At 36.9% G+C, this 15957-nt stretch overlaps 1 long non-coding RNA gene across 1 annotated transcript; it reads left to right on the top strand.

Annotated features, from left to right (window-relative positions):
- Positions 1–203: 203 nt before the first annotated feature.
- On the top strand, positions 204–14168 carry LOC306988816. The gene is made up of 3 exons (XR_013795501.1): positions 204–276; positions 1294–1425; positions 13503–14168. It is a non-coding gene; the product is annotated as an uncharacterized lncRNA (long non-coding RNA).
- Positions 14169–15957: the final 1789 nt, after the last annotated feature.

Raw genomic sequence — 15957 nt, 5'->3', positions numbered from 1 at the left:
TACTTTACCAGAGTATTTTTTATTATTATTTTGGAACACTTTTATTTAAGCATAATATCGTACTCTCCACCACTACATTTCATAAAACCGTCGTTACTCGTTGACAATCGTCACCTGCTTTTTGGAGACGCGACGATGACGGTGTCTGATTCGTGAGCTGATTATTTTCAATTCAAATGATCCGGTCATAGCGAGTCTTCAGTCTGACTCAAAATGAGCCAAATCCAAATGGAGATCCTCGGAGCTCGAGTGTGCGCAAGACGGATGGCGCGAAAAGTAAGTTAGGCTACTAATGGTTAATTTTATTATAATTAAATTAATATTTAGGTCACGCCTGTCAGTTTTTTTATGAGCTAAATCTGATGTAAAAGGGCGAGCTGTTTAAGCGGTTAATTACCAGAAACATGCAAATATGTTTGACCAACAATGTTCTGACTGAACCACAGGCCTTCATAACCTTCTAGTCAAGTTTTCCAGTACAAATAAACATTCTTAAATCGAGACACATTTAGGCTACTTGAGAAGAAAAATGACGTAAGATATAAAGTCTTGTATCCTGGAGAAAAAAATGACCAATATTAAGTGAGATTATTCTTAAAATAAGAAAAAGCATTTATCAGTGACATAAAAAAAAAAAAAAAAAAAACTCACTCAATTTCTTCTTTCTTCAGAAAACAAGATTCAAAATCTTAATTAATTTTGCTTCTCAAGTAAATGTATCTTGATTTGTATCTGAATGTTTAGATATTTGTACTGGAAAACAAGCCAAAAATACAGAGTAAGAAAAATCCCCCCCCAGTGCATGAGGATATTTTGACTGTAAAGGCTATGTGATTGAATGTAGCTATTTTTCTGTCTCTGTATCTGACACACACTCTATACCCGCGGATCCTCCCTGTAGCTCAGAGCAACTTCTCTGACTTTTGATCATGACATCTGTGTCTTGCTGAAATGTTTGCTCCTCTGATGTAGCTCCAGGAGCTAATGGCTTGTGAAAAAGGCAGAAGGGCCCCTGTCTGCATGTGTGTGTCTGTTTGTATCTCTTTGTAGCCTATAATGTGGAGAGGAAGAACAAGGGAAAATAGTTGTTGTTTAAGGAATACGTTTAAATTCAGTAGACTAGCGAAGTGGCCTAAGATTCTTTAAAAAAAGAAACGGTTCATAAAAAGTTTGTAATATGTCCAAATAAGGAATAAAATCTGGTCTCTATAGCATTACTTCCACTGACATCATTACATCTATTCAGGCATCAGGTGTTTTAAGATAATCCAATTATTCTTGACCTTCCTGCAGAGACTGTATGAATACCTCATCGAGTTATGCACTCGTCTCCAGACTTTAATCCGGCCCCAGACGACGATGAAGCAAACCTGAACCCCTTCTGCTCATCAGTATGGAAAATGACGGAAACGCTGTCTTCTCCAGGTATTGCACATGTTATTCAGTGCTGTGGAAGAGTTCAGGACTCAAACAACAGAATAATACATTACATTAAAAATCACACACTAGTTTAACTGTTTTTTCTTTTCTGACAATGTGGGTGATGCTTGGACAACTTACTGTCATGATGTTACGGTGGTGGTCAGGACATTCCTAAGGTATTCTGAGCAGATGTTAGTATCTTTAGGTGGTTTCATTAGTAAATTCGGTTTATTTTGCCTAACAACGTATTTCATGAAACTTTAGTTTTGTAAGTGTCCTCCCTTATTAGTAAGCTCAGTGCTTTAATTAAGACAATATGTATGGTAAGGACATACCATCATTAAAAATTTAATTGAAAAACATTGTTTCAATAAAATGTCAAATCATTCCGGTGGTCACCTTGATCAAAGTTCCTATTACATTCTGCTTTATAATGGCTATTTTTAATGAATCTATCGGGATACCAAAGAAAAGAAAATTAATAATCATCTCTTCCTGTCCTGTTCCACAAAACAATGTAGTTGTAGATGAGCAAAACATTTTTGGCAAGGTAAAATTAGCTTCTAATCATGAGCACATAAAATCCTTGTGTTCGTCCAAAATATTATGCTTCATTTAATTGATTTCATCGAATTGATTAAAAGACAACAATAAGTGCTCATTATGTTCCTCTTTGCATTTTCTCTTTAATATTGAGTCCAACACAATTAGGTGCATATTTGAAATGCCTTCGTACTATACAAATCTTTATACTGTCTATTATTTAGTTTTAATGCATCCCTTAATAAGAGTTAAATTCATACATAACAAATATATGCAAAATAAACATGATAAATAGGACAATATATCCTGAATATGTCTCTCTCTCAGCAGCGTTTCATGTGTAGATATGAAATGAAAGATGCCCTCCAGCAAACATCTGCTCTCAAACACCACACACACTCACACTCTGCTCTGAGTGTCATGTTAATTAATAATCCCCAGAGAATTGAATCATATTTACAGCACAGTCCTGCTGGCATTGCCCTCAGTGGCAGCCTGCTGAGTCCAGACCCGGTTTCTGAAGATCTCAGATACAGACAAGAGCTCTAGTAGAAAATCACTCTGTTTGTTTTCTGCTCTCTTAACAGTAGTGCTTGTCACTCCTACAAAGATACTTCAATATTCTTTCAGGAGACCTGATGGAGAGTCTATCAACTTGTCCTCAGATTAGAGCGACATAAATGGGGATAACATTGCTGGGAATTTAATGAGACATGTTAATGTATAACACTTGATTGCAAACTATGTAACCACTGACATGCACAACTGTTCATTTTATTAAATTTTTTTATAAATAATACAGTACTTTTATTTAGCAATTACGAATTAAAGGTACACAATGCAACTTTTTTTGCTGTTGACAAAATGTCCGTGTATGAGTCAATGCATTATTAATCCTTCTTCCAAAACATGTTTTTGTCTTACTTTGATTCACTATGGTAAGCCTGTTATAAGTGTTTATATTTTAGACCGGACGGGATGGTTTGCGTGGGAAATTGCATACATGATTTTTGAAGGATCATGTGACACTAGGGATGTTATGGTATTATCAATATCGTGGTATCGCGATACCAAAATGATCTCGATATCATCGAGGTCACAGACTGTATGAAACGATAGATCTAGACTTTTGGACAAAAAAGTAAAGGTTTTTTTCAGCCTAGTGGACCGTGCACGAGAGAGACCGAGTGTGACCACGAGTGCACTCGATAGTGCGTGAGAGAGATCGAGGGCCCTATCATACACCCGGAGAAAAACAGCGCCAATCGCTTTACGTGTGTTTTTTGCTAGTTTCAGCTCGACGCAGTTATCATTTCCTACGCCACGTTGTTTAAATAGCAAATGGAGTTGTGTGCCCATGCGCTGCTGGTCTGAAAACGAGGTGTGTTCAGGCGCATTGTTGGAACTGAAATAGACTGCGCCATTGACCAACTGAAACCTGGTCTAAACCCACAGCGCAATGTGACGTCGGAGTGACGTCTTTACTATGTGGACCGCCAATTTCGGTCCACTGAAGGGGTTGTTTTGTAACGCCAGGCGACGTCTTTTTTCGACGTCTACCGCACATCTAATGTTGACGTCCGTGGGACCTCTGTGTAAGGGTTATTTATAATCCAAATGTGGTCGGTTGTGGACGTATTTTCAACATAAAATTTAGACTAGTTTTAGATTCGTTTTTATACAACTTCTATAACTGTAGTCCCATGTTTCAAAAGGGTGGAGGACATGTTTTCTGTACCATGTATTTACATTTATGCATTCGGCAGACGCTTTTATCCAAAGTGACTTGCATTGCATTACACATTTACATTCCTATCAGTTCTTGCTTTCCCTGGGAATCAAACCCATGATGTTGGCGTTGCAAGCGCCATCACTCTACTGTTTGAGCAACAGGAAAGCTGTATTCATTTTCCTGTAGCTTTGTTTGTCTCAGCAGCTTCTCAACAGGAAATGCATTACACCTTTGTGTGCGTCTCCAGCTGCTGAGACAATCAAATTGTCTTTTTTGTTTAGTTCCTGGAAAATTATCTTAAAGCTGCAGTCCGCAGTTTTCCCTCTTTGTCGCCATCTCTGTTCGAAATCTACAATTGCAGTTATTCGCGGAATTATCAACTTTACGCCAGTTGTGCCTCGACACGGCACAGCGCGGATTAATCCAATGTTTTGAGGAGAATGTGCGGCTGTCAGTCACCGTGCCGGTGTGGATACTGTCGTTCAGAATCACAGATTCTACTTTTTGGAAGTATGACCAACTTAAGAATTTTCACCGGGAAATGTCATTTGAACAAGTAACATCCACTTTTGTTCTGACCAACTAAGGGGAAAAAGCATTGCAGTAAATCGCGCTGATTAAATCTAACGATCGCTTATCATATCACGTCAAACCCTGCAAATTATAATTTGTTCTCAAATTGTTGATGTTAACAACATCAGCATTGCGTGACTACATTTAATGCCCTGCAGATATTTATCCTTATTTTCGCATGGGCCCGGTCGACGTCTCTTTTTTTCTGTATCCACTGCGAAGTCTTTTGCATTTTACAACAGGTGAATCTGCAGTTGTCGTTTGAACCTTTCTGGATCTACCATCAAATTAATAAGTATAATTATATCAAGTGCTGCGATAAAAGGCTATAAATCTCCACCTCCAACATCCACACACGCAATATAGCCTACTAGTCGAGACACCTTTTTTATGTGTACGGATGTGATGTAATGACGCAAAGACATGCTAGAATTTCCTGCGGAAATCCACCAGTACCACTGGAATTGAAAACATTATTACAAGTTTACCGTTTCGAATCGAGCTAAGGCAAGCAGATAGTTTTGAGCACTGGCTGGTTATGTACTTGCTCAAATTTATTTTGGATAATTTTTAACCCCAAAAAGTTATGGACTGGAGCTTTAAATAATTATATGTAATCTGTATTCATATGACCCAAAACTTTTTAACAGTAGTGTAGGGATCATCTGGGAAGCTGGAGACAAATAATGCAAAAGATTCTTCATTTGTTCTCCAACTCATTATTGTCTGAGAGAATTTTTTTGATATTAAAGTAATCTTAAAGATAAGATCTTAATCAGCATATTGATTTGATTTCTGGGTTCTATAAAGTTCTGTACTTAAAACCTGTAAATAAAACATTCTCATATGACATCAGACTATAAAACCTTAAACCTAATAATAGAAATCTGGTCAAAAAAGAAAATTTGATTAAAAAGAAAATTTGATTAAAAAAAAGAAAAGAAATGAAAAGAAAAGAAAAATGATACAGTGGGACAGAAAGGAAGAAAGACATAGAAATAGGCCTCAGTGTTGGAGCCATCAGCTTGTGTTAAGTGGATTGTGACGGGAGCCAGACGGACTTTGATTCCCTCAGGTGATTTTTCCGGTAAGTTCTCAATAACGCGGAATGACAGGGGACAGAGGGTGCACATCCCCTCTCGTGTCATCCTCATTCTCCTGTTATTTTCAAAATCGCGGCCGTGACAGAAGTTTTAGCCGCAGCTGTAATATGTAGCCGTGAAGGGCAGCCGAGCACAAAACTGGTGCTCGTTGTCATGAGCTGTGGTCACTGGAGTTTGTTACATTAGACTGTCAGGGGTGAGAGGCTAACAGATCGCTGTTACTAAAGACAATACATACAGCTGTAATATGACAGGTTCTGTGTTTGATTCAAGATGATCACCAGAGAGTATAGGTCGGGCTTCTAGCATGATAACATGTCGTCTTTTTGGGTCATGGAACCCTTTAGAGGGGAGAAAATGTACACGTTGTGTAAATGAATGGTCAAAACGCATAAAGAATGTCAGATTTTAGTTGAAAAGTGTTAAGATTAATGGATCCGTTTACACGACACTGTTTTCTACAAAAAAATACAAGGCAGCATCTTTTTGGGGGCCTGAAAACGCACACTTCGGGGTTCAAAGTGCAACCGTCATTGTCTGTGTAAACTACAAAAACGTGAATTTGTGAAAACGGTGACGTGTTACATCTTCAGTCTATAGTCGCATAATGTTTCTTTTCGAAGTGACATCAACATCTACTGGCCTGGCATGAATAATGCCACGTTTTTAGTCGTTTTCAGGGATCCGTGTGAACGGGGAACGTTTACAACGTTGTCTGAACGTGGAAAATTCAAAGGAAAAAGTTTCTGTTTTTAGTACATAAACGTGAATTAAATTCAGATTAAACTTACACCGCCAGATATTTTTTCTTGTTTAAAGCTGAAACTTAATTTTGATAATTATTTTTATTTTTTATTTGTTTTGCTTCTCAAGTAATTGTATCTTGATTTAAGAATGTTAAGATATTTTAATTATTAAATAAACTTAAAGTTAAATAAAAAACAAAAAATATATGTAAACGTATTATCTCTTAAGGGCTAATCTACACATTCTTTTGGACAACATATTCATAGACAATCAGCATGATTAATACGGTACATTGGTTGGCTTTTCGGTTTTGTAGTACGATGCCTTTTTTAATTTTTGTGGACTCTTTTGGTGCTATCTTGCACCAATCTCTGAAATAGAACCGAAGGCACCCTATATAGATAACAACATGTATGGAGAACTCTCACTAAAGACCGATATATAGCACTCCGCTAACAACAGGCTATACGGTCTGAACAGCCTGTGATGTGGACAGAACAGACCATTCTTGTTTTGTTTGTTGGTTGAGAGAGTGTTGCACAGCACGCATGAAACAATACAGTTAAAGGGCCAAAAATGGTGCAAATATTGAATTTGTATACCGGCATGCCATGTGACATTACCAACATTAAAGAACTGTGAACGTGCAGTTATTAATATTATATAATAACTTGAAATTTAATAAATAACCTTAATAACTTAAAATATCAGTGGGAACTTAAAGTAAATATTGGGTTTTTCAATTGACAAAAACATTTGGGAATCCCTGACTAAACCCAATATCTTGTCCTTATAATATGTGTACAGTAAATTTCTTTGAATAAAAGCATCTACTAAATGTCTCCTTACCTATAAGGAGGAGTAATTAGTACAATTCGCATAGATTATTAGTTTCAAGGGTCGGTATATCTGGCGTACAAATTAAAATTCAGCATATTAATCTCTGTAAAAGTTTTTTTTACTTCTAAATTAATAATCCATGTCAAATAAAAGGTCATGGATATTCATTGATCAAAGGTGTTGGTACCATCTGGTTCACAGGTGAGACACTTCTGTCCTAAAAAACATTTCACTTTTAACACCAGAACCTGTGAGCGTTTTCCAGAGCATCATTGCCGGCTCGAACCCTCTGCCTTTGATCCGCTACTCCAGCGGAGCTATTTTTGTGCATATGTTTTTATTGCCTTTCACTCCACAGCCTTTCTCTTGTCATTGTTTCTCCCGTGGGGTTTGAATGGGTAGCATATGGAAAAATGTCTCTGTTTTTGTTTTGCGGCTGAGCTCAAAGTCAGGAACATTTGGTGATCTCAGCACATGACCACCATACGTAGCACCCCAGTACCACCAACATTATTCGGTCATGGGTAAAATTGGTTTGGCAAAGAATTTATTGCATGATCTCATTATATGCATTTGTTTAGCAAAATATGCAAAAATGTAACTCTGAGAGTCTGAGTATGCCCATATGTGCTGAATACGTTGCTTATATTGTATATCAGACCCAAGGTCTTGTTCAACTTTACCACACAGAGCAAAAACAAGCAGAGAGAGCACTGCAAAAGACCCTTAAAATCCAAACTCGGTCCTTAACCTCAGTTTGCATACATGCATATGGGCTCTAGGTGGCAGTGTTGTCCTGCTGGCAGCTTGTCTCATCTTACCCTGGGTCTATTTGCAGTGGTTCCAGTGCTCTCAGCATCAGCCTAATGAAGTGAATTCTACAGTGTGGCTGAAACTGATGACTCTATCTGCTCTGTTACTGACCATTTTACCTGGCTTTCTGAAGTCGTGAACACTCAAATCAAAAGTTGTCTATTATCATAAATGCGCCCTATAGCCTACAGTTATGTGCACTCATGGCCAAACCATGCATTATGGTGAGCAGACCGCAATTTATTTGTTTATTTTAATTGTGAATATTTTTAAAATCTCTCTCTCTCTCTCTCTCTCTCTCTCTCTCTCTCTCTCTCTCTCTCTCTCTCTCTCTCTCTCTCTCTCTCTCTCTCTCTCTCTCATACACTCTAAAAAATGCTGGGTTGTTTTAACCCAATTTTGGGTCAAATATGGACAAACCCAAACGTTGGATCAAAAATGCAATTGAAAAATTTAACCCAATGGCTGGGTTTGTCCATATTTGACCCAAAATTGGGTTAAAACAACCCAGCATTTTTTACAGTGTATGTACTTGGGTCGTAACTGTCACGATTCCTCGATTAATTTGTCTATTAACCGGCAAAATACCAGAAGTGCCACATTCCACGGACGATCAGTTAAACATCATATAGCATTGCTATTGTGATTCAGTTAAATAAATATATGCACTGCAGGTTTCAAGGTGAAGCGCGACACTTTAATTATTTACATGCGTGCAGGTTATGAGTTTCTTCCCTCAGAGCGGCGCCATTCACAGTAAATGTTGCTCCACACGAACTGGCTTCCAAAAATGTTTCATGGGAAGTTGCACTGTTATAATACATGATACATAGGCTAGTACATGGACATTTGCTCGTCATTTGCTGCCAGTTTGGGTGGCTTATAACGTTTATCTGGGTACGCAATACATCAATAGCCTACATGTTTCTAAATATGCAAACTGTTTAATGCGATTTTAGAAGTTTAAACCCTCGCTCTGAGTTTGCGTGTTTTAATATCCACATGTTCTTGTTTAAGAAATTACAGTGGCTGTAGCATTTATCGACCAAATATGAAAGATTAAGTGGATATTTTTTAAAATGTTGTTTGGCTAATATTAAACCAGGGGCACATTACATGAATTGGGTTTATGTGTAGCCTATGTCTTAGTTTAGTTTGCGCCAACCCTGGGTTTTAGGTACCATGAAAGTGGTTTGGCTTTTAGGAGTGTTCATCGCCATAGTAACTTGCGGTCCACGGCTAATCTGGTCCGGGACAGGTTATGTTCCAGGTAAGAGATCTCAAACCGAACTTGGATTAATCAGCTGTGAGCAAAGTGACACATGTCTGATGCGATAAAGTCACTCCACCTGTTACTACTCCAAATTAAAGGTCACTACATAGTAATAATTTTAGTAATGCTTATTTAGAATAATAATTTTGTATGATATATATATTATTTATGTTATTATTACACCCTTAATAGATCACACATGTACAATTTTAGTTTATCAATTATTATTACGCACACTTTAAATTAATTAAGGTAACATAAATACGCTTTAAAATCGATAGATAAAGCTATGACATGACTAGCCTACATGTGATTTTAAATGTTCAATTCTCTCTATACCTTTATCAACTGTATAAACATCACAAATTTTTACTTGTAGCCTACTGATATAGCAAGAGTTTTTCTTTTAGTTGTCCTCTTTCATTCAGCTATTTTCTTGCTGTGTAAATTTGTTTAAATAGGCTACGTAATATTTTTTCAATCTCGTAATATTCTGCAGAAGAGAGAAGTAATTCGTGCTGCTTCTCTCGTGAGAAATGAATCGCAGTTTCATTCTTTCTCAGCATGTGATTGGCTGTTCGCTACTGATGTCACACCTGAACTCCTAAACTCAGGATCAAAGCCTGAGTTGACAGAGAAAGTTGATGATCAGCATCATGGTAACTAAGCCTGGTTAGATTGGTTTGGTTTTGTCAACTCAAAACTAATCCTGTAAACCTGAGTTTGTTCAACTACCATCATGGTACAGGCCCCAGGATTTGATCATGATGTATGTGTAACAACAACAATCACCGGGCCGTTGGCGCCCTCTACAGGCATTTGTTATAATTGATTGTTTATATTATGGATATTAAATTATGTTTTTTTTAAGTGTTGTTCAATAAAGCCATATAATTACTTCCTTATAAAGTGTATTAGTATACTAATTATTATTGACTCATTGTTATTAGATGCTACCTTTGTATTTTAAGTAATTTTAATGATTATTGTTCACTTATAACCACAAAAAAATTATCTGATTACTCGATTAATTGTCCAAATAATCAACCATTAGTGACAGCCCTAGTCATAACAATATGAGCAAGACATGAGATGGAATTGTACGTCGTTAATAGCTGATTAATCATAGCCATAAATGAGTTTAGAAAGTTATTAAAATGTGTCTGAGAATGCTTAAGTTGTGATGTTTAATTCTATTTGTTTATTTAATAACGTCTAGTGATACAAATCTTGAATGTAGTTCAAGATTTGTCATTACACAATTCTGCAGACTTTGCACATTTAGAATGGTGTAATTATTATTTATTTTTTTAATGGACTTAATCATGTTCTGATGCACCCGTGTGCATTTATGAAGCTAAGGAGAGAGAATGAAAGAGCCTGAAAGACAAGTGAAAAAGAATGAGACTATGAGATAAAAAGAGATTGTACCCGGGTCTGGTTTGCTATAATGGTTGCGTGCAAAGGGTTTCACTTCAAGGCATGAGGGAGAGAGAAAAAAACAAAAGAGAGAAAAATAAATGAGGCAAAACGCATGACAGACAACTGCGAGACAGGCACAATTAGAATCATTATTGAGGCAGCAGAGATCAGAGAGGTGCAACATGGCCGTCCTGCTGGGCTCTGGCACGCGGATGAATAAGGTCATGGTCACTTCAGTAAAGGTATGCTGAACCTTCTCCTGATCATCCCTACTTAATCCCTCTGGACCTTCAGTTAATCAACCAGCACACACACACACACACACACACACACAGAGAGAGACAGACAGACGTACACACACTCAAGATTTATTCTTTCTACTGAAAGCTGCAAAGTCAAATCTGACCTTGGGAGTTGTAGTTCACACTGGTTTGGAGGCTGTTCACTGTACGTCTTGTTTTTTCTCTAAACTTTCCATTTAAGCACTCTTGAAATTCATAATTTAGAAATTCATACTGTAAAACCTAAATTTTATGGACGAGTTGAGCTGAGTTGATTAAGTAAATGCACAGCCTTCAAAAACATTAAATCTTACTGACCCCAAATTTTGAACAGTATACACATTTCTATTTTTTTTCTTTTATGTAAACTGACCAAAAATATTTGTGACTTTAGCATTCACAGGCATATTCAGATTTCCATTCCAGTAAAATGCTCTGTAGAATGAAAATGTATTTTCTAATAATACATGACAGCAATAGCAAGTAGCCAATTCATGATTCATGGCTGTGAAATTAAAGGGATAGTTCACCCAAAAAGTTTTTTTTTTTATATTATTATTATTATTATTTTACAAAAGATATTTTAAAGAATATGGGTAACCAAACAGTTGATCCTCAAACAATAGGCCCTATTGACTTCCATAATATTTTTTTTTCTTTTCTTCTAAGTTAATGGAGTCCATCACCTGTTTGGTTACCCATATTCTTCAAAATATCTTCTTTTGTGTTCAGCCAAAGAATTAAATTCATACAGGTTTGGAACATTTTGAGCAAATCATGACAGAATTTTTATTTTGGGGTGAAATTGTTTTGATAGAAAATATCTAAACACAAATTAAATTGGCACCCAAGAAGTGTTTTTATGGAAACAAACCCCTAACCTATATAATCTTTAAATATGTATTTTTTTTATCTTAAAAAAAATCAAATAAAATGTGCAAAAAGTGGATGCTACATCACCATAACAATCCGCTAACAACTCTTAAAAGCTTAGAACAAAACTTAACAAAGCTTAACAAAGCACATACCAACACCTGTACATTACTCTACTCATTTTTCTTTGAGAAAAGAAAAAAAAAGTTATTTAACTGCTAGCCAAATGATTTGACTCCAAACAAGTGCCTATAACTTTCAATGTTTCTCTAGGCAACATCAGTTTGCTGGTGACGTCTCCATTGTATCTGTCTTTCTCTCAACAGACACACAGTCTCTCCTGAATTCGACCCGCACGACTCCCACATTTAGATATGCTCTGGAATCTTCTGCTCGAGCAAGTGGACTAATGCATCTCCGTGGAAACGCTCGCTCGCAGATTGATCAGGCATTACAATATCTGCTCTCTTCGCCATCGCAGTCAGAGAGCCAAAGATTCGACTCATCTCAAGCACGGGGGAAATTGGCAGTGAAGAGCATCTTAAGTTAGTGTCAGTGTTAGGGAGATGATGCATAGTCATTTCAGTAGACACATTTCCCTCTGCATTCAAATGAGGGTCGATTTACAATTCAGTTCATCTCAGAAGTATGCTACAGTGTTAAGAAAAGGTTCTATTCAGAACCTTGAAGAGTTCTGTCAGGAGCTTCATATTTAGAAGCTTTTAGGGGCTCCCGCCATTTTAAGGATTTAGTTTTAATTAATTTAGTTTAAATTCATTTTTAACAAAATTCAATGAATTAAGCATCTCATAAACATTCAATACTAGACAAATTTAAAAAAGAAAAACAATTAAACAAATGAATTATTATTCTTAAGACAGAACTTTTTTTTGGCAAAAAGGCAAGAACCGGGGTTCCATTTAGAACCACACTGATCCTTTCTAAATATACTCAAATACTGTGCCAAGTGTACAATTACAAACAAATATCCTCGGGACAATGCTGACCTCAAACACAAAAAGTATGGGAAATTTGAATAATTCCCCCCCCCAAAATCACTAACTATTAATGTACAACAGATATTCAGAGAGGTATTACAAACATGCAGGTCAGAAGCATGTTGGAGAGCGTCTCCCATTCTGGCCCCCAGGGCTGTTTATGGAAATGCAGAATTTAATAAGCTCTTCTCGACACCTTGTCACTGACGTGTGTGTGTGTGTTTGTGTGTGTGTCTGCGTATATGCACCTGCATTAGCAACGCTCTGTTGAATAAGTCCATTATGACAGAATGGAGTGACCTGAGTGTGCACTGTCTGCATTCTTTGAATACTACAGAATTACTTGCATTTCACTTGAGTTCTGTCACAACATCTGACTGTATGTTATGCACACAGAAAAAACACAACACATTTTTAACATTTGCTATCAATGCAAATAATTGTAATGGGGAAACATAATTATTAAGTTGCAGTCGTACCCTCTTGGAAACAAAGACTTTTTCTACAGTAGGCTAAGTGCTGTGGATTTCTATTTCTGACAAAGCAAAAACATTTTTTGACTCCCTGACACACATCAAGAAACTTGTTAAGATGGAAATTAGTTTCTAATCATTCTTGTAAATCGATAATCATTTAATACCGCATATGAGTCAGAATGAGTTTTATGCTGCCATTTTGGCAAAGGGCTTTTTGAGAAATAAAAGAGTGAAAACTCACAGGAATTATGGGAAATATTTAATGGGGAAAAGTAAAAAAAAAAATAATTTACAGACACATTTAACTGCCTGGACTTTTGGCTAGAATTTCAGGACATGTCCAGAAGTAAGTTAGTCAACAACTTTGTATTCATTTACATGAAAAATCTGTTTGTTGTAATTACAGCTTTTCTTGTTCCTGACCGTCTCTTGGCTGATTCTACACTCAAACCCATCTGCCGTTCACCGTTCCGCCACATCCGAACCCGAGCAGACCCAGAAACAACCCATCATCCCCAGTGGCCCTCGTTTCATTGGCCCACCAGGCTTTTGGAAGATTGATGATCAGTCGGTAAGCTGCCACAGCACCAGATTTGCAGAAGGTCTGGATTCACTGGTCTGGTAAAGGAAGGGCAGGAATAGCTGGGTAATTTGGCATCACTTTAGCCTTTATTCGCTGGCTGGGCCAGCAGTGTTGGAAAGACAGTCATGCATGTCGGCCCAAAACAACTGCTGCCAAAGAGAACCAGATGATGATTTTATTTTATGAGAAAAAAACACCTTTTTGTTATAGTTACAATCAACTCGAGTCAACAAAAACGTCTCATTCTGAAATCCGAAGGTTTATGACATCTACAATTACCGGTACAAGCACAATATATATATATAATATTGTAATATGACGCAGACCAAACAATTTTGGACGTAACAGCAAACCACAATAGTCATTTTGAAAGATAAAATATGAATCTGTCATTTTATACTGTAGGCTGGTTTTAAATGGCCTGCTATTCAAATGTGTAATATAATAAATTGCAGCCAAAAAAATTAAAGCTTTTAAAATTTGCACATTTTATGGCATGTTATTCTGTCTCAGAACTATTGGATACTCTATAGACGTAATTTATATTGTACAAACTGTATATTCTATCCCCTTACATTAACCCTACCCCAAAACCTATCCATCACAGAAAACATTTGCCATTTTTAGAATAAAACAAACAAACAATGTGGTTTATAAGGACACAGGATATGTCCTCGTAAACCATGTTTACGTTGTAATACCCATTTCGTACACATTTGTGTACTCATAAACCATATATACAAGAATACACACACACAGAATAAAGGGAGCTGTTGAAGGGGCTATATGCAGAATTCAGAAATCCTTGTTATTAGCGACACCGGTGGCCATTAAGTGAAATGCAGCGAGCAACTTATTGCTCATGCTCACATTCGTGCACACGTAACGTACTAGAGACTGAACGTGATTCAATGCACCAATATACCATATTCTTCTCTTAGTTGGATGTAAAAAGTTGGACCTGTCTTTGCAGCGATATACTGTTAACGAACAGTGCTGTCCATGCTGCTGAGAGTACCGTTTAAATGAATATGTAAACATGTGCTGTGCGCTTTCCTTTCAATAACAAAATAAATGCACAACAACAATGACAGCAGTGAGAAAACAGCAGTTAAAAAAGTATCTGAATATAGCGATATGGATATATTTGCACAAGCTCTGCAATTTAGCGGCATCATGTCGACAGATGAGGTAATTCAAATTACACAGTTATGACAGTTTGATTATAAAGTATATTTGAGACTATAGACTATAGATCTGGCTATGTGAGACTAGTTTCATTTAATCCCGTTTGTTAGCATGACACATCTGTACACATTATAGTACAGAGTAGCTCTTTCGGCTTTATCCTGAACATTGTATAAGCATTCGTTTCATGTGTCATAGAACGGAGGAGAGCGCGTAACAGTCACATCCTTTTGATTTTCCCTGCAAAAACATAGGAGTCCTTCACATAAAAATCAGTTTACAGGCGTTCATAGCAAACCCAGGAATTCGGTGAAGGTCTCATATTTTTTAAGTTTCGTTACAAGCTTTTAACACATTGGCAATTAAAAAGGCAATTAATACACAACAATTCTTACATATAGCACTTTTAAGTGTTCTGTCAAAGTAATTTCAGCACATTAAGACATACCAGTGACAAACAACAACATTCTCTTTGAAGCTCCGCAAAAGAACGACTGGTAAATAAAGTACATCCATCATCTGTCAAATGTCTGACAACTGAGGCTGCGGGTGGCAGGTGTGGTTTCAATACATCGTATGTCACTTTAGTCTCTGTATAGGTAGTGTTTAGCGGCTAAGATCAGAGGCCGTTCACAAAACATTTAATCTTACCACTAAGAGTTCTCCTAAATGGCTTTAAGAGTTTTCTCTTAAAACCTATTTACAAAGCTGCTGAGACCAACGTTTACTAAGGAATAGAGAGAAGTTTTAAGCTGAGAGTAAGGGCGGGGTTGACTTCATTGCTCTGGATGATGTCGACATGCTTACTAACTGTGCCCACAGTGATTGGCTGAAAGGGGAGGGGTCTCTGTCAGTGATTTAATCATAGAAATATTGTAGAACCGGATATCATGTTGCCATATACAAATAAAGGTTTTCAAATAAAAATGTTGCCATATTCAATAAAGATTTTAAATATAGGCTAAGTGTCACTATTAAACAAGTATATGTTCAGCTAATTGTCAGCCTCTTGTCTGCATCTTGTGAGATTGGAGAATTCAAGCGACAATTGATGTTTAATAAACAAAGTTCGGGAGAAGCACGTTTAGAT

The sequence above is a fragment of the Phoxinus phoxinus genome (assembly GCF_949152265.1).
Source record: "Phoxinus phoxinus genome assembly, chromosome: 2".
Classification (NCBI taxonomy): Eukaryota; Metazoa; Chordata; class Actinopteri; order Cypriniformes; family Leuciscidae; genus Phoxinus; species Phoxinus phoxinus.
The sequence above is the reverse complement of the archived record's forward strand: the minus strand, read 5'-3'. Positions and strand labels throughout refer to the sequence as shown.